The 27,788-nt window shown below is 48.0% G+C and overlaps 1 protein-coding gene across 1 annotated transcript in view; it reads left to right on the top strand.

The window, feature by feature from the left end:
* The window catches only part of KDM3B (lysine demethylase 3B), a 2,029,046-nt gene that overhangs the window by 1,598,161 nt on the left and 403,097 nt on the right, over positions 1 to 27,788 (top strand). The window lies entirely within an intron of this gene.

Genomic DNA, 27,788 nt, shown 5'->3' on the forward strand with positions numbered 1-27,788 from the left:
ACATTTCTGAGAATTCTCCCGAACTGCAGGCTCTACCCGCCCATCAAGAAACCACACTGTGTGGGACCTCAATATTGTGTTGGGCGCCTTGGCGCACAAACCGTTCAGCCAATGGCGTCCACGCACATCAGGCTGGGCACCATTACAACAGCTCTGTTGGTGGGTCTCACATCGACTCGCAAAGTCAGCCAAGTCCAAGGCCTCTATAGCAAGGTGGATGGTTTCGGCCATCAAGGAGGCCTACGAGGGACAGCACAAACCACTTCCAGCTAACATGCACGCCCATGCTGTCGGAGCCAAGGCCACGGCCTTCCAGCGGCAGGTTCCGTGGCGGGTCATCAGCAGCGCGGCCACCTGTGCCACCCCTTCGGCTTTCTGTAAGCACTACTGTTAGGACGCCGGCTCTAAATCAGACGCAACCTTCGGAAAGGCGGTTCTAAGGAATCTGCTTTCTTAAGGGGGGTTTCCTATCCACCCTGGAGCTACATTCAGTTGTAATCGCCCATGCAGTATGGAGGAAAGGGGACGGGACATAAGAGTAATTAATAGTTACTCCCCATATTGACTAACATCTTAGTCCAAAGTCCCCTTTCCTCCATACGTCCCAGCATCCTTCCCCCTAATAATACTGGTGTCATTAGGCAAATGGTAAATATTGTTGACGCGTCCATGGGGACTGAGGAGTGGCAGGGTGAAGAATGTTTTTTCTGGTGAAAAAGGTTCCGTCTCCCGTTTTAGGAAGAATTTTCAGGTTAGTGCTAAATGCCTCCCACAATAGACTCCCAGCTCTTTTGCAGAACATTTTGGGACTTTGTACTTTTAATTCTGTTTTGTGGGTTTCTTTTGGTTGTGGAGTCTGACAAACTCCATAGGCATTATCTTTTACATTTAGTGCAGTGGCATAGGGAAGTCTTCCAGATTTCCCAAAGGTTTAGATACTTTTCTCTTGGATAACTGCTATTTCCAAGAGCAGTAAAGTGAAATTGACTTTCTAGACCCAGTACACACTATCTTACGATAGGTTGCTGGAGGGGTTACTTAGTATCCCCTTTGTCTAGTTTCTCATGTAACAATGTTGGTAATCTTTCCTCAATGACTGGTGGCAGTGGTTTACTTTTACCTACTATGGTGTGCTTTTACCGCGGGCTGCGTTCGCAGCTGCAGTAAAGCACCCAAGGGTGCCATTTTTATCAAAATGGCCCTGGTCTTCTTTTTTCGCCACTTCTTTGTTGAGAGGTTCTTCTTGAGATTTGCTCTGCGCGCCAAACCACGTTTGGTCCCTTTGTTTGTTTTGCCTTTGGCGGGATTCATGAGTGACATCGGCCTCTGGCTCCAGAGTGTCTGGCAGGGGCAGGAAGTGAAGGAGGTGCCCGAAACTCCCTGTGCTTAATCCCCTTGGTTACAGGAATGCACCCAAAGATGATTGGCCAGCTGGCTGTCCGGCAACAGCCACCCTGCTGTTTGACTGACAGCTAGGCTGGAATGAAATGGGAGAAACCTGCCTAAAAGGCAAGGCTTTTTGCTTGGAAGGCAGTGTCGACCACTGGATGAAGGAATCCGAACAAGAACTTGGAAGAGACGCCTGCTGCAACTCCTGGACCGTTAGTTTGCCCAATGAAGCCCTGCTGCTCTGGTGAAGCTACGAATTCGCCTCGACTAGAGAAGCCCTGCAAGGAAGATTTATCCTCTTGAGTTGGTGGGACTAATCAACTCCAAAGTGAGCTTGTCTGGACATCCTCTCAGAGCTAGCTGTACTTCCTTGCTGCTGCAGGAACCAGATTGGAGTGAATCGCTTTTAAGTTGGCCAAGAGCTCCAGGAAGATCCTCTGGACTCCCAGGAAGCAGGACTGAACGAGCCTGAGCCACCTCAACAGAGTGCTAAACCCCAGATGCAAGGAAAGCCCATCTCGACCGCCAAGAACCGCGGTGGTGCCATTTGCTATAGAAGCGAGCCGCTAAAACCGCAAAGTGCCACTGAATCGAAGTTTGCCCTTTGCTGCTGACGACTGTCCCTTTGCAGTGCAGGAGTCCTCCAGACGTCCTCCCTCTTGTCCCCACGACTGAGGCCAAGGAACACAGGATCTGCAGAGCTGCACAGGAACAGAAGCCAGCTGGAACCATTTCTTCTAACCAAAGGTACTGTACAGTCTAAGAGAACTTACCTCTTGTTGTGTAACTTTACTTGTTCTCAGTTGAGACTTGTCTTGGTTGCTTCTGTAGAGTTGCTGATAGCTTCTTTACCTCACAAGCCTAAACAGCTTGTGGCCCTACTTTGATTTCTTCTTTTCTTCAAAGACTTCTAAAACATTGTGCAAGACGTTTACCTGTAAGAAGTGCTTCAGCTCACCTAGACTTTTGCCCAATTGACATTGGCCTGGCATGGCTCCCTGAATGACTCTTCTACCCTCTGACTTTGTGTTTTGATCTTCCTTCCAGGAAGGGGTTAACTTGCTTTGCATTGAGGCTTTCCAAAAGTAGTTACCTGCTTCAGAATATTTGTGTGATCTCTTGTTTTATTCTAATGATCTTTTTCTTTGCCACTCATCTCAGTATTGCTCTAAATGCAACAGTGATATATTAATGTCCAGTGTTTATAGCTATTTAAGTCACCTGAGGGTGTAGGAAGTGTCTGTGTCACATCCCAAATGGGTATTTGCTGATTAAGAGAAACTCAGAATGTGTATTTTTGGAGATATTATTGCTCCCTTCTTAAGAAGGCTTATTCAAACTTACTGTTAAATTAATAATTGTTTAATCAAGAAACCTTGAGTATTTGTTTGGATACTTGTCACTGTGAATCGCTGTGTAACTCCCCTACTGCTCACATTGACCCCTCTTGAGATAAGCCTGGCTGCTGAATCACGCTACCAATCTGTGCTCTACCAACCTGTGTAATACAAACTTATACCAAAGGTTGGGTGCCTGTTGCCAGGAGGCCAAGGATGTTGTAGTGCACCCTAAGGGTACTGCTTCAATCTTGCCTAACATGCCGTCCCTATCGAGGGGCGCCTATGCAGTATGGAGGAAAGGGGACTATGGACTAAGTATGTTCGTCTCTACGGTGAGTAACTATTAATTTATGCTATACACAAACATATCTGGGTTCACATGAATACTGCAAACCACTGCCTCTGTTCCCGTTGCATTTATTATGACGATTGCTCTCATAACACACTGACCCAGAGTGGCACACACAACCCCTTGGTCTGTGAAGGATATAGTCATATTCAATTTGCTTAACAGGTCTCGCCCCTACAAATTTATTAGGGAACTCTCGGACTACATCAAGGGTGCATGTACCACATTTCCTCCCATTTTGATATCCACTTCTTTTGTGTAATGCAAAGGGTCTTCAACCTGATGCTTTCCGACCTGGAGAGATACGATTCCTGAGCTTGAGGCCAAGGACAAGTCTCGCAGTCCTCTTCTGGATAAGTTGTAAAGGCTGAAGAGTAGAAGCAGGCAGATTTAGAAAGAGACTGTTGCAGTAGTCCAGCCTAGAGAGGACCAGAGCTTTGGAGATGGTGATTTTCTCGGGAAAGTGAGAAAAGGAAGTATAGCTGATAGTTTGACTTTTTAAAGACGTCAGAGATATGAGGAGAGGGTGGAGTCTAAGATGATGGCAATGTTGTTAGCAGGAAGAGGGCCCAGAGTGGGCAGCCAGAGTGAGGAAAGGTGGGAGCAGGTGTCGCAATGAGGAGGATCTCAGTCTTACTGGCATTAAGGCAGAGATCATTGGCTGCACACCATTCCTGAGTTGCGGCCAGATAGTCTGGTGTGAGGGAAAGAGCCGAGGCGGCTGAGGGGAGCCTGAAAGAGCGTTGGGTGTCATCCGCATAGCACTGAAAATTGGAACAGAACGTAGCAATGTGGAGGGCAAGAGGTGCCAGGTATTGGTTGAAAAACCAGGGAGAAAGGTTAGACCCCTGGGGAACACCACAAAGTAGAGGGGGGGAGAGAGAAAGAGATAAGAGAGGAAAGACCCCAGGAGGGTCGATCGGTGAGAAAGGAGGTCAACCAGGCCAGGGCCTTTTCAGTGATACCCAGGTTGTCAGAGGCAATTGAGCAGGATGGTATGGTTGACCGTGTCAAAAGTAGAGGATAGATCTAGGAGAATGAGGGCAGAAGGAAGATTAAAGCCAAGATTAGAGAGCAGGTCTTCACAGGTGTTCAGGAGAGCAGTGCTTCTGACATCTCTGAAGCCAGACTGGTGGTTGTGGAGACAACCAACAGATTCAGTGTGTGGATTAAGCTGGGAGATGGCCAGCTTTTCCAGGAGTTTTCCCAGGAAAGGAGTTATGGAGATCGGGCAATAGATAGCTGGAGAGAAGGGATCGGCAGTGGGCTTGTTTAGAAGGGGGTGCATAAGGAGTGCTTAAGGGGGAAGGCAAAGGTTCCAGTGGCAAAGGAGTGATTGCAGAAATCGGCCAAGGCTGGAGCAAGGGTATCGATCTGGCTCTGGATGAGCAGGGGAAAACCTGCTCTGACGATACTTTCATATTTTGAACTTGTCTAGAAACATCGTCAGGGGGTGCGGGGGGGACAAGGGGAAGTAAAAGAAAGAAGGCGGAGAGGCAACTACAGACAGGCCAGGTGTGGTGCAGGAAGAAGAGGAGGCAGAGAAATAGAGGATGCATAGGGTGTCCTGAGTTTTAGTGGTGAAATGAGAGGCCAAGGCCATGCAGAGGGCCGTGAAGGGAACAGGAGAGGTAGAGGCTGCAGCAGGATTAGCCAGCTGCTTGCAGATTTTGAACAGTTTGGCCGAGTTGTTAGATGCCGCAGATACGCGGGCTTGAATGTAGGCTCACTTCTTAGACCGGACAGATAGTCTATACTGGTTTTGGAGCAGGTGGCACGCGGGTTTGTCAGGGGGAGTGCCTGATGCTCTCCACTTCCTCTCAGCCACCCTAAACATGCGTTTAAACATGGCAAGGTCGGAATCGTACCAAGAGCTGCACTTGGATTTGGGCTTCAAACAGATCCTCGTGTCAAGGGCAAGGACATCCAGAGTGTTGGAGATAGGGAGATGAAGGTTAGAGAGGGCTGTGTCAGGTAGTGAGTCAGCCAAAGGTGCAGGAGGAGTAGCAAAAGTAGCGACGAAAGCCTCAATTGACACACACTTCATGGGTCGTATGACCGAGAAGGTAGGTGGCAGTGCAGTGGTCAGCTTGATTTGACAGGTAGCAAGAGAGAGGTTGGAGGAAAGGGGAAAGAGTGGTCACTCCAAGAGAGGAGTTATGAGAGGTTAGAGAAGAGGTCGTCTGAGGAGATCAGAACATCCATGTTTTGTCCTGCAGAGTCGGTCGTACCAGAGGGAAGGGCGAGAGAGTTGCAGAGTTTGCGAAAGACTCCCGAAGAAGGGGTTGTACCATACAGGTGGATGTTCAGGACTCCAAGGAGGGAGGAAGAGAGGTCGGCCTACTCGGAGAGGAAGTGGGCGACTGGGCCCGGCGGCCTGTAGATAGTGGGCAGAGCGAGAGGCCGGGAGAGATGGAGATCATGCAGACCAGGAATTCAAAGGAGGAGTAGTCCTGCATTGGAATGATGGAAGCAGGGATCCACTCTGGGAAAATCAAGGCCACACCCCCACCGGGACGGTTGGTTCTGGGTTCGCAGAGGATTTTGTAGCCATCTGGAAAGAGTGTGGCAAAACTCGTGAAATAATTGGCTGTGATCCTCGGTGAGACTGAATACATCCACATCAAGCTCTTCCTGGAGCCGGCAGATGTCAGAGTAATGTTTGACAGCTGAACTAATGCCCCTGAACGCTCACACCAGGAAAAAAAAAAACAACCGCTAGTGGAAAAAAGGCCCAAGACACCTCTTGCAAGGATAGCAAGTGTTTTAAAATAGGAGTGCACCAGCAAAGAGTTCTGATGCCGCCAAATGTTCTGCCAAAATCTGCGTGAGCAGCACATTAAGAAGATGCATAGCATCAGTGATATCATAACATACAGTAGAAACCCAAGCGGGTGAATGGTGAGACCCTCTACATATGCCGCCTGCTCCATGGGGGGTGCCAGGTCATTGGTCCCAGCCCCTTCTGTCCATTTTCTTCCACGTGGGTGATGCTGCACTTGTCATTGGGCATGAGGTGGTGGCTAATTGGTAATTATGTACGTTATAAACAATACATCTCTATGTAGCAGTGCACCTGATACGAGCAGACAGGGGCCTGAGGGAAAAAGCTGAGGTCGTACTAACGCACAGCATTCACTCGCTTCCAGACAGGCCGGCACCTCTCGAAGGCCTTCCACCCTTGTTTTGGGATATCATTTTATCCCTGCCTGCACCCCGCAGCACACATCACATGACCCAGAAGTGAAGGCAAGAAAGCCCTGCTTTCTGATCTATCTTGATCGATGGGCGGTCTAAAAGCTTTATGATCAGGGGTCTGGGGCTGGCTGGTACCTTGGAATTCCTTGGGTGCTATGACTTAGAGTTGGGACTGGTGAGGGTTGGAGGCCTGTGCCCTCCTTCTCGTTGGATTGGATTGTATAGAGACCCTCAGCCCTCCTCCCGGGGCCCTGCAGTGCATTCTTCCCTGAGCATGAAAGATGGGAACTTTTAAGACAATGAAGGGTTTATGGATCTCTGCGGCTTTGGCCTTATCAGTGCCCTTGATAGAATCTATTCCTTACCTCGTGTTCGCAGCCTGGGATCCTTGCTGGTGTTCCGGGTTTAGGCCCCACATTTCAATATGTCTGCTAATATCCAAGATGGCATTTGCCCCTACGTGTGCACTACATCTACAAAGCATGCAAGGACTTTAGAAGCACCCCCTGACCACCTGCATTACATCTCAGTCTTTGCCTTATCCTAAACCGCTTGGTGGTGTGGGAGGGTAGTCTCCCCTTCCCAACGTTAGCCACCTCTGAAGTTTGAATGAATGGAAGTCTATTGATTGGTGGGCTCAGACAGTTTTCCTGCCGTCGGGCTGAGAATCCTCAGTAAAAAGAAAAAAAGTGTTTCACTTTCACTTGCAAACTGTATTTATCCTCTAAACCAATCACGGCACTCTGGGTGATACTGTCGTTGCCAGCCAATGATTGCCCTCTCCATAATCCCCTCCTTTAACAGCCATCTTCAGTTATTTACTGCACGTTGAAGTGTTGGGAGTCCTCAAGTTTTTCTCTGTGTGCTATTCTACGGTTTTTAGTGCTTTTTCGAGAAAAAATCGTTTTTTTGTCAAACGAAGCCCATGTGCTCTTCTCTCCATCGTCCGCCAAGCGGGGATCCGTTTGTCAGTGAATTTGAGCGCCCCTCAAGGGCAAGGATTGCAGAGTTTCGTCGAAGTTTCCATAAGGTCATCGGGCCTACTCTCGCACCCCCGACCATGTCGGAAGGGAAGAGGGAAGCTCCCTTTGCAAGCTCTGCTCCAGATGCGGACTGCGGAACGTGTTAGTGGAGGACAAACACCTTCAGTGCCTCTGTCTTCATCCGGACCACAAAGGAGATTGCGAAATCTGCCTCGGGTTCTCTAAGAGAGCGATTGCCACAGTAGTCTGGCGGCGTGGCTTAGTGCCAAGGACTCTGCCCCATTCCCCAAGCAGGGTCATGCCTCACCCAGGACCGCAGCCTTCTTATACCTTTGAGGGCGCTCCATTCGTGGGGGCCCAAGACAACCCCAAACACTGCAAGTCTGTTTCTGTCTTGAGTCGCCGTGCATGCGGGTCCCGCAATGGTCAGGGCGCGATCATCCGCACCATCTGCCTCTATCTCCAGCCGTCAATCCAGCTCCTCAAAAAGGGCAGAGCCCGAGAATCCTAGGGTGGAAGACAAGGCGGTCGGCCTGCCCGTTAAGGCCCAGGCGACGCAAGAACTGTCCTCGATGATTGAGAGGCTGGCAGCCGCTCTCACGAAGGCCAAAGGGGCTGACTCAGGGAAGGTAGCCCCAACTGCGCCCAGGGTATCCCTACCCCCGAGGTGGGAGGCCTCGGCCGGGCCAGTGGAAAAGACATGGGGAAAAGAGGATGTTCTTCATCGGTGTCCAGTCAACTGGTCGACTGCAATTTGGTCGACACCATTTGGTCGAATGCCAAATGGTCGAATTTTTTTTTTTATATATATATATATGTGTTTTGTGGGTTTTCGTGTGGGGAAAAAAAATAAAAAAGAAAAAAAAGGGGGTTGGGGGGGGGGGGACCCCCCCAAAAAAAAAAAAAAATGGGTGTAAAAAAAAAAAAATATTCAACCATTTGGCATTCGACCAAATGGTGTCGACCAAATGTTTTCGACCATTTGACTGGTAACCTTCTTCATCATCCCAGTTCCAAACCCCCAGGATGCAAACAGTGGTGGCTGAGGGGGCCAAGTAGGCCTCAGGCCAGCGACGAGCCTTACATCAAGACACAGATGTTTCTTCCTTGGACGAGGAGGACCAGGAGTACATGCACACGATCCACGAGGACGTGGAGTATGATGACCGTGGCAGAGCGGGGCCGATTAGGCCTACCGCTCCAACTCTGCCAAGAGATGTATTGCTGGACATTCTTTCGACCCTACACACGTTGGTGTCTGAAATACAGAAAAGGATGCCTCGATGGCCCCAGATTAGCCTCCGGCAAAAAAAGAGGAAGCACCATCCAACAACTCCATCAACCTCCACACCCACGCCAGGTGCCCTCCCCTATGTGGGACCCGGGGACAGACACGGCGTCGACGGACGACTACATCGTCACAGCGGTTGGATCGCCACAGCCGAAGGTATACCCACCGGATGAGATGGGGTAGTTTCATGCGATGGTCGCCAGGCCATCCAAACTCTTCCAGATGACAACCGAGGAGACCAAAAAGGAAGGCTTCCTCTACCAGAGGCGCAAGACCAAAAGGAAGACCATCATGGTGGTGCCCCTCCTGGACGACGTTTGGGAGGAAGGCTTGGCCCTATAGAAGAATCCAGCCCCAGCCAAGCGAGACAGGCTAGAGATAAAGTACCGGGTGCTCGAGTCCGCGCACCCTGGTGCCTACCGTCACAATCGTCTCGATACTCTGGTGTCGGTGGATGTCAGGAAGAGATCTAACCCCTCGTCATCATCCTCAGTCCCTCCGGACAACAAGTGGAAGAAGAATGGGGAGAAAGGTCATTTACTCCACAGCATCGACTGTCAAGGCGGCCAATGCACTGGGGATCCTGGCCAGGTACGACAAGGAACTGTGGTACAAAATTGCCAATAAACAAGCTGGTGAGGCGGTCACACTCCTCCGGGTGGTTGGGTTGGGGGCAGATGGGGAACGGTGTCTGCCTTCATCGTCGAGGCTCACTGAAGGCCACTGATTTCCACCAGGAGGTTCAGACGAGGGTACTGGACATGCCCTTCGGAGATGGCCTCTTCGGGAAACCTTTGAAGAATCCTTGGAGGCCATCAAGATGAACACAGACGGCTTTTGCCCTGGGCACTCATCAACAGCACTGCTCTTCCTTTCGCTCCTCCAGAGGAAAGTCGGGCAGATCAACAAAAGGTTTTGGTTAGAGTTCCTCGTCGTACCGTCAACACTCCCAGTCCACGACCCAGGAGGCCTACGAAGGCTGTTCGAAGGCCTTCTGTGTAGGTGGTCGCTCCCGTCGACACCCCCACGCTGGCACCAAAGCAGGACTGAACTGGCCTGGACGTCAGGCCCCCATCCATGCACCCCAGTGGGAGGCCAGCGGACCGAATTAGTGAGCGAGTGGGAAAAGATCTCCACCGACAGATGCGTGCTGGATGCTCTTGCCAACGGACATACTCTGGAGTTTCAGCAAAGGTGTCTGCGGATCCCTCCGGTGACCCGGCAGGAGCAGCACATCCCTCCGCTCCTGCAAGAGGTGCGGGCCAATCTAAAGAAAGAGGCGATAGAGCTAGTTCCAAGAAGACTCCGGGACTCCGGAGTCTACTCCAGATACTTCTTAGTCAGAAAGAATACAGGGGCTGGAGGCCCATCCTAGACCTGCAGAGTCTCAAGTTCAAGTCCCAAAAATTCAGGATGGTCACGTTGCAGCACGTGCTCATGTTAGGGAGAATTCTCTGTTTAGGCTGAATTTCCTAACCTAGTGAGTCCCCCAGCAGCTTTGCTGGATTTTTGGGGTTTATATTTTCCTCCTGCCAAGAGTGAGACTCTCTTACCCTCACTCTTGGGCATGATTTGAGTGTGTTTCTTTGACTCTAGATGTGTTTAATGGGCTATGGAGTCTTTTACTACATAGGGCTTCATGTGTTTTTGTGATGTGTGTTACACAGCACCCTCAGTGCAGTAACACAGGGGTGTCATGGTGACCCCCCCAGTATAGACTCCATACCCTGAGACTGACTGTCTCCCAGGGCATGTAAAGTCCCCATTGACTTTACTAGTCTTAAATTCTGAACAGAACCAGTACAAACCATCATATTGTGGACATACTGGCTGGGGAAATTCGATTGCCCCAGGGTCTGTTAGTCGAGGGGGCACGTCTCCGTCCCCCCTGATCGAGTTTTGGCTGGTGGCAGTGGATACTACTTTTTATATTCAACCGCGAATATTTCTCTATGGGATTTTCCCATTGTTCGAGGCTACTATCTTTATTTAATTACGATAGCCTCGAACATACAGCTGGTTTATTTAATTATTATTCTCCGGTTGGTATTTTTTGCCAAAACTCGGTTCTAAAATGGTGTTTGTGTTCTCTTCTGTGACTCCAACCCAAGTCGAGCCCTTTGTTCCACTTTTTGGCAGGCTTCTCCACAGAAGCCCTCCAAAGTGGTGCCACTCTGTCTGTGGTACTTAGGAGGGGTGGAGGGGGATTTAGGCACCCTGGACTGAGTTGCCTAGGCAACTCAAGTCGCTCTCCGTCCTGATTGGCCCAAGTGGTGAGCCGGCCGGCTTACCACTTAGCATGTTTGAGTGACAGCTAGGCTGAGTGAATGGGGGTTTTCTGCATAAAAGCAGGGCTTTGGGGACTGGAACTTCAGAAGTCGCCACAGGACCTAAGAATCCGACGAGGGAGAAGCTGAGCCGACCTGCCACGGCGACACCACCGGTGGAGCCCTGCTGAACCGTCTCACCACTTTTCCCAACGACAGAGGAGATCTCCCGCCGGAGAGTCTTCTTCCTTTGCCTGGTGGGGATAACCAGTTTGACCGTCTTTTTCGCCTTCCCGACGCATCTTGTGGCCGCCTTGCCTGTGCCAAGCACCCCGCAACCGGAATACCACGTTTTACCACGACCGCGAAATAAAGGGTAATACCTTTAACCGGAAAACTCTGCGGCTGGTTTCTTCCCTGGCAGTGCAACGACCTTCATCTTTTCTCCAAGTCGAGATCTTCTCTTCCCCTGGACGACGACGAGACTTGCACCCGCTGCCAGGAACAACTGCCCCCGTTGGAGGATCCTTCCCACTTAAGGTACCGTGTCCCGCCTGGCTTCCCTTGCCACCGACTGTACGGGGTAGATTTAGCCTCTGGCTTTCGAACCTGGGTTAGCCTGGGACACCCTGGCTAAACTTTTCTGAGCCTCTCTAAACTCTTTTCGAACTCTCTGCAAGACTTTCTAAGCCTAGTGTAACTGTGTGATCTTGGGCGCATTTGTGCTCTGCTCTCTCTAAGAGTGGACCCAGCCTATGGACTTTGGCTCACAAGTGACTTTTGCTCTTCTGCCTTGCTAATAGTGTTCCTAAATCTTAGAGTGGTGTATCTTTCCATATTCTGTCTTTTTCCCTCCCTTCTTCATGAGCTTATTGGAGTGCCATCTATAGTTAAGCGCTCACCTCTGTATGGAAATAAGTGGTGTTAACTAAGACTTATCTGATAAGTAGTAAGGGTTGTATATATTATAATAGTAACTGTGTTTAGAGTGTTTTACAATAAGAGTGCTGGAGTGTTTCAAACAGCGTGTTTTTAAATAATTATATACTTTGATACCAAAGCTCTGGTCAGTGTTTGCTTGTATTATTGTATCTGAATGCCTATTGTGTATACTTTGCATACTGCCTAACTCTTCTTGAGGGAAGTCTGACTGCTCAGCCACAGCTACCAGGTAAATCTGGGTGGTACAGGCTGCAGATGTTTTTAGTCTTTCTTATCTTATATATAAGTATGAGAATTGTTGGAGTGATGTTTGGGTTAAAATGCAGGATTTTATATGCCAATTTCTAAATAAGTTTCCTTAATGATAGATATATACAGGAAGTGCCAATTTCCCCAAACCAAGATGGAGGTTCAGTTCAACACTAATGATTGGAGGAGAAGTATTGTGAGGTAGTTTGGAATGTTTTCCAACATTCAAACTGCCTTTCATTCCAGTTTCCTTAGAGGAAGGTTGCAGTTGTTGTAGCTGTGGTGATATTCAGTGTGTGTGTATATGTATATGTATATATGTATATATGTATGTATATATATATATATATATATATATAGTGTTTAGTATTCTTTTACAAGAATATCTAGAGTGAAGAGATTACAGAAAAGTCTTCAAAGAAGAAGTCATCATTTCAACAAGGACACTTACATATTTACAGATGAAGCAAGCTAAGTGTTGAAAGTGAAAAGTTAATAATTTTAAATTAATTCAAGAAGTTATTTTTTTTTCTAAGAACAATTTAAGAAGAAACTGTTTATCCGCATTTATAAGGAACGTTGATCTTTGTGCTCTACTGTCCACATAATTTTAGAACCTATACAAGCGTTAAGTTTCATTTTTTTTTTTTTTTTTGTCGTGGCTGCATGTACAGTTCACTATTAAAATAGAGTAGTTTAGTTTCAGTTGTTAGTTATTGATAATTGTGAGCGCTGTATTAGCATTTATTTAGTTGTATTATTTGTGAAGGTTTCACTTGTTAATTTGCTTCTAGTGAAGTAATTGTTTCTTTTGCTCGCGCTATTGCGCAGTTGAACGTGTAGCTAGAGTAAAGGACCCGCTGGCGTGAGTTGCGTGCATTCAGTTTTCTGAATTCTTTATTTCCTGGTTGCGCAGTGCGTAATAGTGTACTTAACGGTTAGGTATTGGCGAGGTTTATTAGATGTGAGCGCAGTTTCATGAGAGTTGCGGCTTGTCGTGACTTGTGGTTTGTTTCGTTTAGTATTCGCGGTTCCATTTAATTCCTAAACGGATTCGCGGGCTTCAGTTCTTCTTCGTCCTGTATGCGCGTAGCGTCGCGTGCACCATATCTGCAGCAACTCATCTTCCAGAGTACAGAGTCAGTTATTTTTCTGTAGAGCATCGAACAGGAAAGTGAAAAGACACTCGAGACTTGAAAATTATTAATTATACTTCTTCCTCAGTAAACTTTAGAAACTTTGATCTTCAAGCAATTCAATTCAGTGTTCAGCAAGTATAGAGCCAAGAGAAAACTCAAGAATTTCAATACAAAGGAAAATAAAGAATACTATATGAAAATATTTCTAGAAGAAATTTATAAGAGCATATTTATCATTATTTATGCCTATCAGCAATCAAGTATAGGCAGCAGGTATTGTTCGTAAGTTTAAATCTTAACATTTGTAAGAAAAGACAATACATTTAGAAAAGAGTAAGTTTTAACTCAAGTGTTCTTGTGTTTAGATTTTCAGACACCACATCACACAGATGAATCAACCAATCCAGCTCCAGTGAAGTAATCATCTAGCAGTGTCTAACTTACTTGGGAGCCAGTGTCTTAAAGCCAGTGAAGATCTGCAGTTGCTATTTTCTCCTCCATTCCCCTTTCCCCTTGGGTTTGCCAGCTTAGTAGTTTTATCTACTAAGAGATTATTGAGCAGGCATACTTTGGGGGTCTGGTGGGTCAGCATCACTCCTGCAGGAAGATTCAAGACTGGACCTTGACACAAGTGGGTTTACTGCTAACACCTGTAGTCCTAAATCTTTTATAGTGTTCCCAAAGGGAACTGCACAGGTTTCTGCCTAACAGCTCAGACAACTGGAGCAAGGATACTTCTTCACGTCGCTGGATCTGGAGGACGCCTACTTCCACATCCCCATTCACAGGAAAGATCCTACACTTCATAGTGTTGGGAAGACACTACCAATTCAAGGCCCTCCCTTTCAGCCTCAAGTCGGCGCCCAGGGTGTTCACAAAGTGCTTGGCACCAGTGGCGGCCCAGCTACGTCTATGCAGGATACACGTGTACCTGCACCTTGACGATTGGCTCATCCGGGCCAGCTCAAGAGCGGTTGCTGTCGAACACACGCAGAGGACTGTCCAGCTGCTGACGGATCTGGGGTTCTCCATCAATAATCCAAAGTCCTGCTTGGCACCATCACAGAACGCGCTATTCCTTAGAGCCAGGCTCAACACGGTCACCTGCCTAGCGTTGCCCTTTGAGGAGAGGATAGCGGCTGTGCTGCGGATGGTGCAAAGGCTGTTGTCACTGAAGACCGCCACGATGTGGACCATCAAGTCGCTGCTCGGCATGATGCCGTCTTGCATCTATCTGATCCCACTTTGCAGGTTGCGGATGCATCCTCTTCAGGAGTTCCTGACGCCTTCTGGATACAATTGTTGGTAAGCTTCACAGAAAAGGTCCCACTCGACGAGGCATTCCATTGAGCGATAAGGTGATAGAGCGCACCCTCCAACCCAGGGCACAGGGTTTCAAACCCTCCCTTACCAGGAGACGGTCACCATGGACGCTTCCCTGGAGGGCTGGGCAGCCCACACCAGACGTCTGGTCGCCAGAGGCCTGTGGCGCCCACACCAGACGTCTGGTCGCCAGAGGCCTGTGGCTGCCGGAGGAGAAGGATCTCCACATCAATATCCTGGAGCTGTGGTCAGTGTTCTGAACCCTCAAGTCTTTCCTTCCATCCCTGAAGGGCAAGGTGGTGAGGATCTTCACAGACAACACCACCACGATGTTCTATATCAGGAAGCAGGAGGGCAATCGATCCCCAGTCAGAGAGGCACAGAACTTGAGGCACTAGGCAGTCGGCCAAGAGATGTTCCTTATTCCCTTTCACCTGGCAGGAGTCAAGAACACCATCTCCAACTCCCTTAGCAGGGGATTGCACTCCTGCCACGAGTGGGATCTTCGGCAGGACTAGGTGGACAGCATCTTCATCAAGTGGGGCAGGCCCCAGATCGATCAGTTTGCGACAGCAGCGAACACCAAATTCCAGAAATTTGCCAGCAGGCTCGACCAGCCGAGGTGCATGGGGGATGCATTCTCCTTCCCGTAGGATGGCCTGTTCCTGTGGGCATTCCTTCTGCTGCCTCTCCTAATGCGAGTCATCCATCAACTCAGACCGTGCCAATGCAGGATGATACTTGTCGCCCCATCGTGGCTGAGAGAGATTTGGTACCCGGATCTTCTCGGACTGTCAGCATCTCCTCCGGTCAAGCTGCTGGTGGTTGCGGATCTGGTCACCAGAGAAGGAGGCGGAATCCTTCATCACCACCCAGGATTGCTGAACCTGAAGGTCTTGGCTCCAGCAGAACTACAGTTTGGAGGATATGAGTTGCCAGCGCACTGCAGAGTGGTCCTTGCGAAGGCCAGAGCGTCATCGACTAAGTGCTACGGCCACAAGTGGAAGTGTTTTTCTACGTGGTGCTGGTCGCAGAAGATAAACCCTCTGCGAATGATGGCCCCGAAGATTCTTCCTTACTTGTCCTTGAGCAAGACGGGCTAGCGCCCGCCTCTATCAAAGTGCATCTGGCGCCTATCTCCCGCTACACCAGGTCTCCAGGACAATCTTCTCTGTAGTCGCACTGTCTCGTCAAGGAGTTCTTCAAAGGACTGTTTCGATCTTTCTTTCCCACCGGTGAAGGCTCATGCCCCGGCGTGGGAACTCGACGTGGTGCTGACGCAGCTCATGGGAGCTCTCTTCAAACCTATGCATCAGGCCCCTTTCAAGTTCCTCTCGTGGCAAAAATTGCTTTCCTCGTGGCCATCACCTCGGTCAGGAGGGTGGGTGAGATCCTGGCCCTATCCTGCAAGCAGCCGTATCTGACTTTCCAGGAATCGAGGGTGGTGCTGCGGACGCACCTCTCATTAATGCCAAAGGTTCCATCGAATTCCACCTCAACAAACCTTTAGTGTTGCCTATGTTCTTTCTGAAACCTTCGTCACCAGCTGAAAGGACCTTGCACTCGCTGGACGTTGCTCGTGCTCTGAAGTTCTACGTGACACGCACAAAGTTTTTGGAAGATGCCTCAACTCTTCGTGAACTTTGGTCCTGTGAACCTTGAGATGGCCTTGCCCAAGGCTTCCATCTCAAGGTGGCTCTCCGGCGGCATCACACACTGTCATCGGTTGGTGAACCGACCGCTGCCTGGCTGTCGGAGAGCGCATTCCAACAGGGCGATAGCTGCAACAACTGCATTCATTTTTGGTGTGCCTCTGCTGGACATCTGCAGGGCTGCTACGTGGCGGTCCACACGCACCTTCACAAGATTCTACTGCGTTGACCGGGATTCCAGAGAGGAGTCCAGAGTCGTTTAAGCAGTGCTAGGCACCCTGTTTGCTTGAAGGTGAGCCTGATCCGGAGGTAAGAGTAATTGCTTCTGTTGAGCCTTGCCTCCTCCCGTGGGTGTGGAATGTTGTCCTGCTATGTATTCGTTATTCATGAGCATGTGAATCCATGCCAGACCGTTACTTACCTGTAACTATTGTTCTCCAGCCTGGGTCTGGCATGGATTCACTTGCGACCCTTTCTCCTACCCCTCTGCTGCTCTTCTTGGTCATACTGCCACTTTACGTGTTTACCAAATTTGAAGATGGCTGCTAGAGGAGGGGTTTAGGGAAAGGACAGTTATTGGCTGGGGGCAGTATGACCCGGAGTGCAATTGGTTTAGTGGAGAAATACAGTTTATAAGTGAAAGTGAAACCGTTTTTTTTCTTTTTACCAAGGATTTATGTCCGGACGACAGGGAATATTCATGAGCATGTGAATCCATGCTGGTGATCAATAGTTACAGGTGTAGAGTTTGTTGCAGAGTTTGACTGCAATCTGCGCCTGCTGCTTGCTAAATGGTCTGTTTACCCTGTTGATTGAAAGAGGAGTTCCTATAAAAACCCTGCTTTGCCGCAGCCAGGAAGGGCAAGGAAGCTTTGAGAGATCTTTCAGGATGGAAGAAGGTTGCAATTTAATTAGCTCTAAGCTCCAGAGATAGGGGGAAGACGACCTTGAACCCCCCCCATCTTCACAAGTGGCCTCATCTCCAACACACCACCCCATAGAAGAGATGTTTCACCTTGCAGATAAGCGAGGGGGCGCTGTTGCGCACATCTAAGATGGCTGCCTAATTCCAGAGCTCCGACCCAAACAAATCCTGATTCGAGTCATCCTGTATCGGGGCCACCGTCAAGCAGAAAAGCATACTGGCGTGAAGCTCAGAACAGCAGGCATAAAGTGTGAAAATTCGAAGTTGCCACGAAAAGCCGTTCCGGAGTACCACCGTGCCAAAAATTCTGTGTGCCCAGACGACGGTGCGGGCCGCTCACGAGCTCCAGGACATTTCCCTGTGGCGCTGCCATAGCCAACTGGGGGAGGGGCCATGAGTCGCTGCTAACGCCGCGCACAGTACAAAGCGTGCAGGGTGAAAGGAACGCTGGAAACATCCGAACGAAGAAGTGTACATGCAAGTGATCCGAATCAGCAGTGTTCCCAAGACCCTATATGGGTGAAAATCGTAGCCGTTAGGCTGCCCGGTCCCTGGACTGGGCCGGCCCAAACGGGGAGGGACGCCCTTGCCACTAGATTTCACACGGCCGCCAGCAAGTGAAACACTGAGGCTGAGGACCCGCTGGGTGGCAACCACATTGGATAGAAGCGGCCCTCAGTGCTGCGGAAACAACAGAGGAACCACACGCAGGGTTCTGAACAATCCTAGTGCATGACCGTCCCCAGTGGAGCTGGCGAATTCACAGATAATCTCGTCCCCGCTTAAGCGGGAAACCAGGGCTACTGGCGGCAGCTGGAGGACACTCCCGAATCACCGAAGAGTGCGCTTCCTCAGCGGCCACATATTACATAACAGCTGATGCGATCACACCCCAGGGCACAAGATACAAGTAAGTGTACAAAAGGGAGTGCAGTAACAGGCCAAGGCACAAATCATTACGGGAGGAGGTGGGCCCGGCTTAGACTTTTACTGGCCTGGCAAGTAATAAAGGGGGCAAGAAGAACAAGAAACCACTGACAGTAATTTCCCCAGTGGGACAGGTGTACCCAATCACTGAACCGTGGTGGTGGATCCCACATTACAGGTTGGGGTGAGGGACCCAGATCCCAACTGGCTGCACTCAAGCGCTGCTATAAACCCTTATACAGTTGAAATGGGCTTGTGACCCCAGCCTTCTACACACGTCTGCACGTGGGGGACAAACGAGCACTAGGATCTTGCTACAGGGACACGAAAGGCGTGGCTGTGCCACGGCCATTAGAAAAAAAAATACCCTAAATCAACTGGTAACCACAGGAAAAATCAGATATCCGACCAAGAGGGAGGCCTGATCCTGAGGAGGGATAACACGTGGGAGAACGCAATCGACTCGGAAAGACTGGAAACGGTGAGTAAACTCCAGCTTGTTGATCACGAATAGGTTAGTGAACCATAATCATTGACTGTCAGGGTGAGGCCCAGTGAACTTCTGGTGGGATACACACATTGATCTAACCACCCGTCAGGAAGAGCGCGGTGAAGGTCTGCGCAGGCTGTGCCACCGCCCAAGCAACTACACACTCAGACATACTCAGCGGCCTGGGAGAACATATTGCAGCCACACGCCCTCGTGTCCACAACACAGGTGCAATCTAATTCATAAAGGCCCAGGACCTGTGACTACACAATTGGTATACTGGGGACCAAACCTTGTGGATAAGCAGATTACCCCGGGCTTACCTGCAACACTGTTGCTACTGTTAACTACCGCCCGTTCGATCTTGCAGTGCTCAGAACGTAAACACTTTGGAACGGCCCGAGTGCCAGTCTCTCGTCCGAGCAGAAGTGCACAACGTTTGCGGCCACGCTCCGGCTTTCCCCAGTGCCTAACTCTGCTAGATGTGTTAGAAAATACACCTACCCTCCACCTGATGAAACCGCCTACGATCTGGATCATGAGGGGCTAGCCAACCTTCACTCTCGTTTGTATTCCAATGCGGAATCGGGCACCTGCAAAACACCACACAGAGGACGAAGGATTCCTAGGTCTTTTGGGGAAAAATTAACACCAGATACAATACCACTGCAAACTCAAAAGGATTCTAAGACGAAAGCTAGAGATCCAACACTGCTTGTGAACACTGTTAGGGAGAATTCTCAGAAATGTGCTAATTCCCTCTACCTTGGAGACCCCCTGCAACTTTGCTAGATTTTGAGGACTTTATTTTTTTTTAACCTGGAGAGAGTGAGACTCTTTCCCACTAATGTATTTTAAAGTGATTTTGTACTGTTTCTTTTTGGTTGTGGGGTCTGACAAACTCCATAGGCATCATCTTTTACATTGTCACTGCACCTTAGGAAGTCTTTCAGATTTTCCAACGGTTTAAATACCTTCTCTGGGATAAACTACTGTTTCCCAGAGCAGTAAAGTGAAATTGACTTTACTTCCATTTCTAACTTTCTAGACCCAGCGCACACCATCTTACAATAGGGTGCTGGAGGGGTTACCTAGTATCCCCTTTGTCTAGCTTCTCATGTAACATAATAATGTTATCCTTTCCTCGCTGAATGGCTGGTGGCAGTGGATTGCTTTTTACTACCATATGGGATTTTATTGCGGACTGCGTTTGCAGCCACGGTAATGCACCCACAGGTGCCATTTTTGTTAAAATGGCCCTGGTCTTCTTTTTTCGCCATTTCTTTGTGGAAAGGTCCTTCTTGCGATTTACTCTGCGCGCCAAACCAGGTTTGGGACCCTTTGTTCATTTTGCCTTTGGTGGGATTCACGAGTGAAGCCCGCCTCTGGCTCCAGGGTGTCTGACGGTGGCAGGAAGTGAGGGAGGTGCCCGAAACGCTCTGTGCTTAGTCTCCTAGGAGACCCAAATGCACTCTGTGGTGATTGGCCGGCTGACTGTCCGGCAAGGACAGCCACCCTGCTGGCTGGCTGACTGACAGCTAGTCTGGAATGAATGGGAGCAAGCTGCATAAAAAGCAAGGCTTTTTGAATTGGAAGTCAGAGTTGACCACTGGACGAAGGAATCCGAAGAGAACTTGAAGACGCCTGCTGCAACTCCTGAACCGTTGGTTTGCCCAGTGAAGCCCTGATGATGTGCTGAAACTCCAAATTCGTATCGATAGAGAAGCCCCTGCAAGGACGACTTCTCCTTTTGAGTTGGTGGGACCAATCAACTCCAAAGTAAGCCACCTGGACATCCTCTCAGAGCTAGTTGGATTTCCAGAGTTGCTGCTGGAAACCTAAACGCTAGGGAGAGGAACACCAGATTGTGTGCATTGCTTTTAAGCTGGCCAAGAGCTCCAGGAAGATCCTCCAGACTCCCAGGAAACAGGGATGACCGAACCTGAGCCCCCTCAACAGAGTGTGGGACCCCAGATGTAAGTAAAGTCCATCTATACAGCCAGGAACTGTGGTGTTGCTATGTTCGGTAGTCGCGAGCAGCTCAAACACATAAGTGCCACTTGTTTGAAGATTGCCGGTTGCGAGCAGTGACTGTCCAATTGCAGTGCAGGAGTCCCCAGAACCCCTCCCTCTTGTCCCTTTGACTGAGGCCCAGGAACAGTGAGATCTGCAGAGCTGCACAGGAACAGAAGTCATCTGCTGCACTTTTTCTTCAACCTAAAGGTACTGTAAAGTCTGAGAGAACTTACCTCTTACTGTAGAGTTGCTTGCATCTTCTTCTACTCACAAGTCTAACAGCTTGTGGCCCTTCATTGATTCTTCTTGTTCTTCAAAGACTTCTAAAACATTGTGCAAAGACTTTTCTTAACAGATATAGACTTTTTACCATTGACTTTGGTCTAGCCTGTTCCACTGAATGACTCTGCTTGGGGGCCTCCACAAGTATTTGCCTGCTTAAGAAAATGTGTGATCTCTTGTTTGTTCTAATAACCTTTTCCTTTGACCTATTCCTAAGAATATTCTAAATGCAACAGTGATATATTAATGTCCCCAGCACCCTAACTATTGAAGTCACCGGAGGGTGTAGGTTGTCTGTGGGCCATCCCAAAAGGGTTTTTACGGATTTAGAAACTGAGTGTGTTTTGAAATAATTTGTGTGTGGTTACATTGCTCCCATCTGAAGAAGGCTTATTCTAACTGATAAATCAATAATTGTTTTTTTCAAGAAACCTTGTTTGTGTTTATTTGAATACCTGTCACTGTGAATCTGTATAACTCCCCTACAGCTCACATCCCTCTTGAGATAAGCCTGGCTGCTCAACATGCTACCAACCTTTGTAGTACAGACGTATACCAAAGGTTGGGTTCCTGTTGCCAGGAGGCCAGGGTTGTTGTAGTGCACCCAAAGGGTACTGCATACTATCTTGCCTAACGAACACTGCCTTTAAACCATTTCAACGACGAGGGGGCAAATTAACAAGTCCACCGAGAACTAAGCGAAAACCGACCAAAAAAGGAGCACGCTCTGCTCTGAGCTTGTCTGTCTTTATTCAACTTAAGACTGGGAAAATGCGAACTCGCGAGCCCTCTGTCAAACTCTGACACAGAAATCCCTGAGGGGGTAAAGTACAGGGTCTCGCTCATCATGGATAAGTCGTCCGTCCCTGGAGAAAATGTTTGTGTGCCCTCAGGAGGAAACCAGGAATAAAGAGGATTGTGAGGATCATCCCCTCACAGACCAAATTACCCACGGATTAATTAGCGACGACTCAACACCCATATATGAACTAAAGCCGGTTTTAGTTCTGGATTCAGAGTCAACCAGAATGGCTCTGGAATCTATCACAAAACAGCCACTTTAGGAACCGGGACCTATACATCTGGCTGCCACGCCTAAAGAGATTAGGAGGGTGCAGCAAGTACTTGATCCAAAAAGGCCTTCCACAACCACGAGATTTGAAAATGTATTTTGGAAGGTGAAACGCAACTGCAGAACACCACTCAAAATGCCCTGCACAAATTAGGCTCCTTACAGTACTCCTCCATTTCATATTGTCAAGACAATAACCTATCATTAGAGCAATCGCATCTGCAAACAGAGAAAGAAAAAAAGAAGAAACCGGTTTGTTTTTTTTTTTTTGGTCGTCCCCAACTACTGCCCTGGCACCATTTACTAAATTATATGAATCAATAAATCATACCTTAAAAGACTATACGACCTTGATGGCCATGATGCATTTGAAACTACTGGTCATGGAAGGGATATATCACTGCCAACGAAACAAGGAATTTTTTGCCACGAAAATGCAAGGAAAGCAGGGAAACACATTTTTTGTTCCTCCTGTCCGCAATCCGCACAAACTGGCGAAGGGACGGAAAGCTTAAACAGTGTCTTAAACGAGGAACGAGACAACCAACACCGAAATTCCAATGTGCCTTTATAGAAATAAGAGGCGAAAAAAGGGAACACACCAAACATGATTCAACAAAAAGGAAGAGCGTGGTCAACTACTGTGATACCCCTGGAAATCCGGATCGTTGCTTTGGACCCAAGGTCACGGAAACATATAAAATCTTGAAAGGAAACCAAGAACTTACCAGTGTCAACAACCAAGACTTTTCTGTCTTTGCACAAAGGACGAAGAAGAAGAAAGACGCCAACAAGACCTCTACACAGGATCAAGTAACAGTTTGAACCCACCCCCCCCCCCCCCCTATCGCCCACTGAACCTATTCAACTAAATCAAATACAAACTGGACCCCCTAAACATGCTCTGAGGAAGGTCTTAAGGAAAGACATTCTGAAAGTCTTCAAACTCACCCCAACGACAAGGCACACAGGAAATGTGGGGGAGATGGTAACAGTATCAAATGACGAAATACAAGTGATGCAAGACCTGGTGGACTTAAATCAGTAATCGATTGAAGATTCAGAATTTGAACTGACCACAAAGGACTTCAGACCGCAGGGTTCACAGCGGCAGCTTTGTGAAAATGGAAAAAACACAGACAAACTTGCTCCCATTACAGAGGGCCCAGGCTCTCCTGTCTTCTTGACCCTCTCTGAAAAAAGAAAGATCTCGGCTAAGACTACACAATGGTAACATACTGAATAACAAGTTATCTCAAGCTGATTACAGCCCCTCCAGAGAGCACCTCGTCCTACCTCAGCCTGAGAACAAGAGGAAAAGGGTCCTTGACTCTTCCGCTCTTAGTCAGAACGCCTAGACGGAACAACCGATACAGGGAAGAAATTACCAACATCACTACAGCACTTCCTCCTAATCGGCAAGACCAGCAAGGGTCAGAAAGAATCCCGAGACAATGGCCGATTTGAAGAAGTCCTAGACACACAAACTGCGAGACATCATCCGCGAGCTTAAAACAGAATAGTCAGCGCTCATTAAAACTACAGAGCATCTTGGATACAGACGATGACCTGATCCATGACTAAATTTTTTTAAATTTAGGAACTCCTTCACTGTATCCCAAACCTACGTCCTGTCTTGAAGATCATCAAATTTGGCGATGAACAACGTATGGACCGCATATTCCCTAAGGGATGTTGATGGACGCAGCTGAAAGTCTCCTAATGCTTGGGTTTTGACTTAACTCCAGCGAAAGCCTCTGTGGACATGTCGATCCCTCTATGGGGTACAGAGAGTTGCAGGGGGAGCGGGAGTCGTACCAGAAAGATCTAACAAGCCCACTCTCCATGATGATGAGATCACGAGAAGATCAAGGGAGATACAAACCCTTTTAGACCCACTGGAGACGGGTTGAGTCCCGAAAGGTCTGATACTCAATCTGAATATCGCATTCAAACTGGATCGACCTTTGGACCCAAGCAGAAACACATACACTCTCAACTGGCCAAAACCAGGACCTAAAACAATCACACTGGTCCTGTCTTCCAGGAGCCTTGGCCAAGCGTGGTGCGCATAGCGATCCAAGATGCCCTTCTCTCACCCGTCAAAAACACAGCCATACTTTCACATCGTCCCAACCCAACTGCCTAAAGATGCCCTCTTGGAACACAAGGGGCTTCAAAAACTTGACGGCTCAAAGCAATTTAAGCTTGGAGGATTATGACTTGTTATGCTTCCAGGAAACCTGGCTAAGTGAAAAACCCACCCTCGACGGATACGAAGTAGTCCTGAACTCAGCAGCTAAAAGACACAAAGGAAGGCCCACATCCGGCCTATTGACTGCGGTAAGATCCGCCGGCGGCCTGAATATCACTAAAGTAATTTTGTCCAACTTATTTGCCCAAGAACTTTTGGTGAAATGGAAGCACCCAGTGAATTCACTGAACAAAGACAAATCATCCACTTTGGTAATCGTAAAGCTTTACTGGAACCCCCAAGCTCTGTCAAACAAGACCTTTCTGGACATGGACGCAAGTTTGATCGATGATGCATATACCAACCAGCACACTCCCCACATCATACTGTGTGTCGACCTCAATGCCAGATGCATAAAGGCTGATTACTACGGGGCGAGAAAGAAAGAAGGTCTGCCTCAGTGGACCGAGGAATCTCGTGGATGTCGCTCATGGCCTCACCTGACCAGCACATCTTAAACTGTTAAGTCGAATGGGACGTAACGCCAACAGCGACTTGAGGGAGAGCTGATCAACATGCAGTAATTGATTATATCTTCGTATCAAGGGACCTCATGCACCTTGTTACATCTTTTGAAGTGGTCAAGACAGCTAACAGCAATCACAACTTGCTGTATGCAACCTGGTTGTGGGGGAACCAGAAAGACAAAGAATGATGACATCTGTGACGGAATGCATAATTGTATAAACCTGCAATCGAAAAGTTGTTATTGGACTCCATAAAGAAACTGAGAACCGATCACTCCAAAACTGAGAATGCTAACATGGATTACACTCCCCTTCTCGAATGCTACCGTACTTCAAAACGTGGACCGCTGGTGGAGAGAACAAAAAGAATTCACACATACAACGTTCTACTCGTAGAAAAAATAACGATGTTGAGAAAGTTTTAACATATAGCGGCCAATACAAACCATCCAAATGATAAAGAAAAGGCAAACATGGCAAACAAGACCTATAAAAACTTGATATCCATGCACAGAGCTAAAAAGTACCAAAACAACTCTGAAAATATGTTAAGTGATTTGTGGAAGAAAAGTGAAAGACTTTTGGTCACTGGTAAAAATCCACAGTGGGCAACACCATTGCCCTCCAGCAGAACGTCAAAGAACAAGTATGGGTGGATCAGTTTTCAAATCTTTTTCACGGGAAGATGGATCTCGGCCAACGACACCTAGTGAATAAGATCGAACCATGGGACATCCCTCACGATGTAGAACATATACTGGTCAAAATACGAAAGCTGAACGCCTCAAGGGCCCCCGGCCCCGATGGATAGACCAACGCTATCCTGAAAGAACATCCAGAGCCTTTGGCTCTTTTTATTCACAAACTGATTGAGGATATCACTCGAACCCACTCGATCCATAGCTTGTCGAAGAAGTCAATAGTGGTCCCCATTTTCAAGACAGGACAAAGAAAAAACCCTAGTAACTATTGTCCCATCGCACTTCTGGATGTGATTACAAAGATTGTTGGCTCTTCAGTCCTACAACGTCTAGAAGACTGGACCAGGGCAGCGGGATGCAATGACCCATTTCAAACCAGCTTAGTCAAGGAGACCGAGACGGCTGTTAACGTCTTTCTTCTTAGCACCCTGAAGGGGATGCTGTGGGAGGGCCAACCAAGGATCTTCGTAGACTTGGTCCTAGCGTTTTATTAAGTCAAACAACAAAGGTTGTGGGAAAAACTGCCCGCTCAGAGCTGCCAGACATAAATTCTGGAACCCCTGATTGCACTCTTCTCAAATACCACAATGAGCGTGCGACTCAACCGGTTCGGAACACTCCAGTGAAATCACCACAGCTAGAGGCGTAAAACAAGGCTGTCCTCTTGCCCCGGCATTGTTTAACTTGTTCTTAGCCGATCTCCAGCACTTTGGGGCCTCGATCAGATCTTTCCCACCGACTTTAGGAGGTGTCCGCCTCACTCGTCTCCTGTATGCTGACGATTTGGTCTTAATATGTCAAACCCCAGTGGGTCTTCAGCGTCAGCTGGATAGCTTCCAAAAATACATCGAGAATGATGTGGAGATAAACATAGGGAAAACAAAAATCCTGTGCTTTGAAAAAACAAAGAAACCTAACAAGAAATTGAAATGGTTCCTGGGTCGTACATTGATCCAACAAGGTAAAACATTTCAAATTTCTAGGAGTCATGCTAAACCACGGTACAGTGGAATCTCCAATGCTGGACCTCCTCCGTGAGACAACCAAGACCCTAGCCAGTCAGGCAGTAGCACTGAACAAGAAATGAGGCTGCTTTTCCATACTGTGTTGAACTACTACAAGTCAAAAGTAGTTCCTTCCCTGACCTATGGCGCTGAGGTCATGTTAAATATTGCAGAGATAGTATGGCCGCGGCTCGAGTCTTTTTTGGAAGAGTCTCTTGGGTCTCCCAAACTTGACACCAAGTCTAGCACTGTTTAAAAAAACCATCCCACCCACCTGGCCGGAAATCTTTGAGATTATCAACAAAGAACTGACAGGAGGGACTAACCTAACACTGGAAAAGTGGGCACTTGACAGAATCAAACTGGGGGCAAGTCGATTGTACTGAAGATGATCTGAAGCTAAATCCCACGAGAGTAAAAAAAGTATTTGAGAGAAAACGACTGGATACTCAATCTCTCCACTGCTTCTGGGTGCCAGTCAACAGCACACATACCATCTGAAGGAAGAAAATTAAATCTGCTTCTGATATGTGGCAAAATATCCTAGCAGTTTATATTGAGATCGGTTTTTAGAACACGTTTGAATCTCTTTCCCACCAATAAGATCATTGCAATAAGATCAAAATTGGATCAACAGAGATGTTGATTCTGCAAAGGGGAAGACGACGTCAAATCTGAAACCCCTTTTGATCCACTGTCTGGGTTTATCCAAGGAGCAAACTAAATTACTCGGCCAACACCTGTCGAAGGTTCCCTTGTTTTACGCAGAGGATTGGTGGACTGCTCTAATGTGTGGGCAAAGGACCACATTTAAGATAGCAGTGGTGGCATTTATGGTCAAACATTTTCCAAGAAAAAAGTGACCAGATGCTTGACCAAAAGGAAGGCTCTACAGTAGACATGTAGCTGTTTTCGATCAAAAACATAGACCTACTTTTGTAAAAATTGTACATCAATTAAAAGCAAATAAAAAATAGTTAGTTAAGTAACTTGTTCCTTATAGTACTTACTTGACTTAAACGTTACAAGAATGTGCCTTGGTGTATATATTAAATAACTGTTTGTTTATATAACTTCTAAGTGTATGCTCTGAGTTCTTTGTACCTCACTACAGCCCTCCTCCTCCTTAAACTAAGCCTTGCTGCTCACCATTCTTCCAAATTCTTGTGTGGTTCAGCTGGAACCTAAGTAGTGTAACCTTGTTCACCAAGGGTGGGCTTTCCTAAGTGCTGTCTCGGACAGGACTTTTGTAATACCCCCTAACAGAAGACTGTGGAGTTCTTCCCTCATTGATTTGTTTGCTGGGTTGCGTAGTCAACGAGGAAGTCAATGGCATGCATGAGAGACCTGGTGGTGACTAAATCTGTGAAGTCCTCGCATAAGGGGGTGTTGGGCTTGGGTGGTCGGTAGATGAGGTGAAAAGGGACCGTCTGTTGGGAGCAGCGGGAAGTGGCAGGCTAGGTTTTCAAAAGCTCCAATGGTTGACATCCAGTTGGGTGCATGGCCATGATACCTTGTGAATGATGGT

Source organism: Ambystoma mexicanum, chromosome 3p (assembly GCF_040938575.1).
Source record: "Ambystoma mexicanum isolate Mex_15411 chromosome 3p, UKY_AmexF1_1, whole genome shotgun sequence".
In the NCBI taxonomy this organism is placed as follows: Eukaryota; Metazoa; Chordata; class Amphibia; order Caudata; family Ambystomatidae; genus Ambystoma; species Ambystoma mexicanum.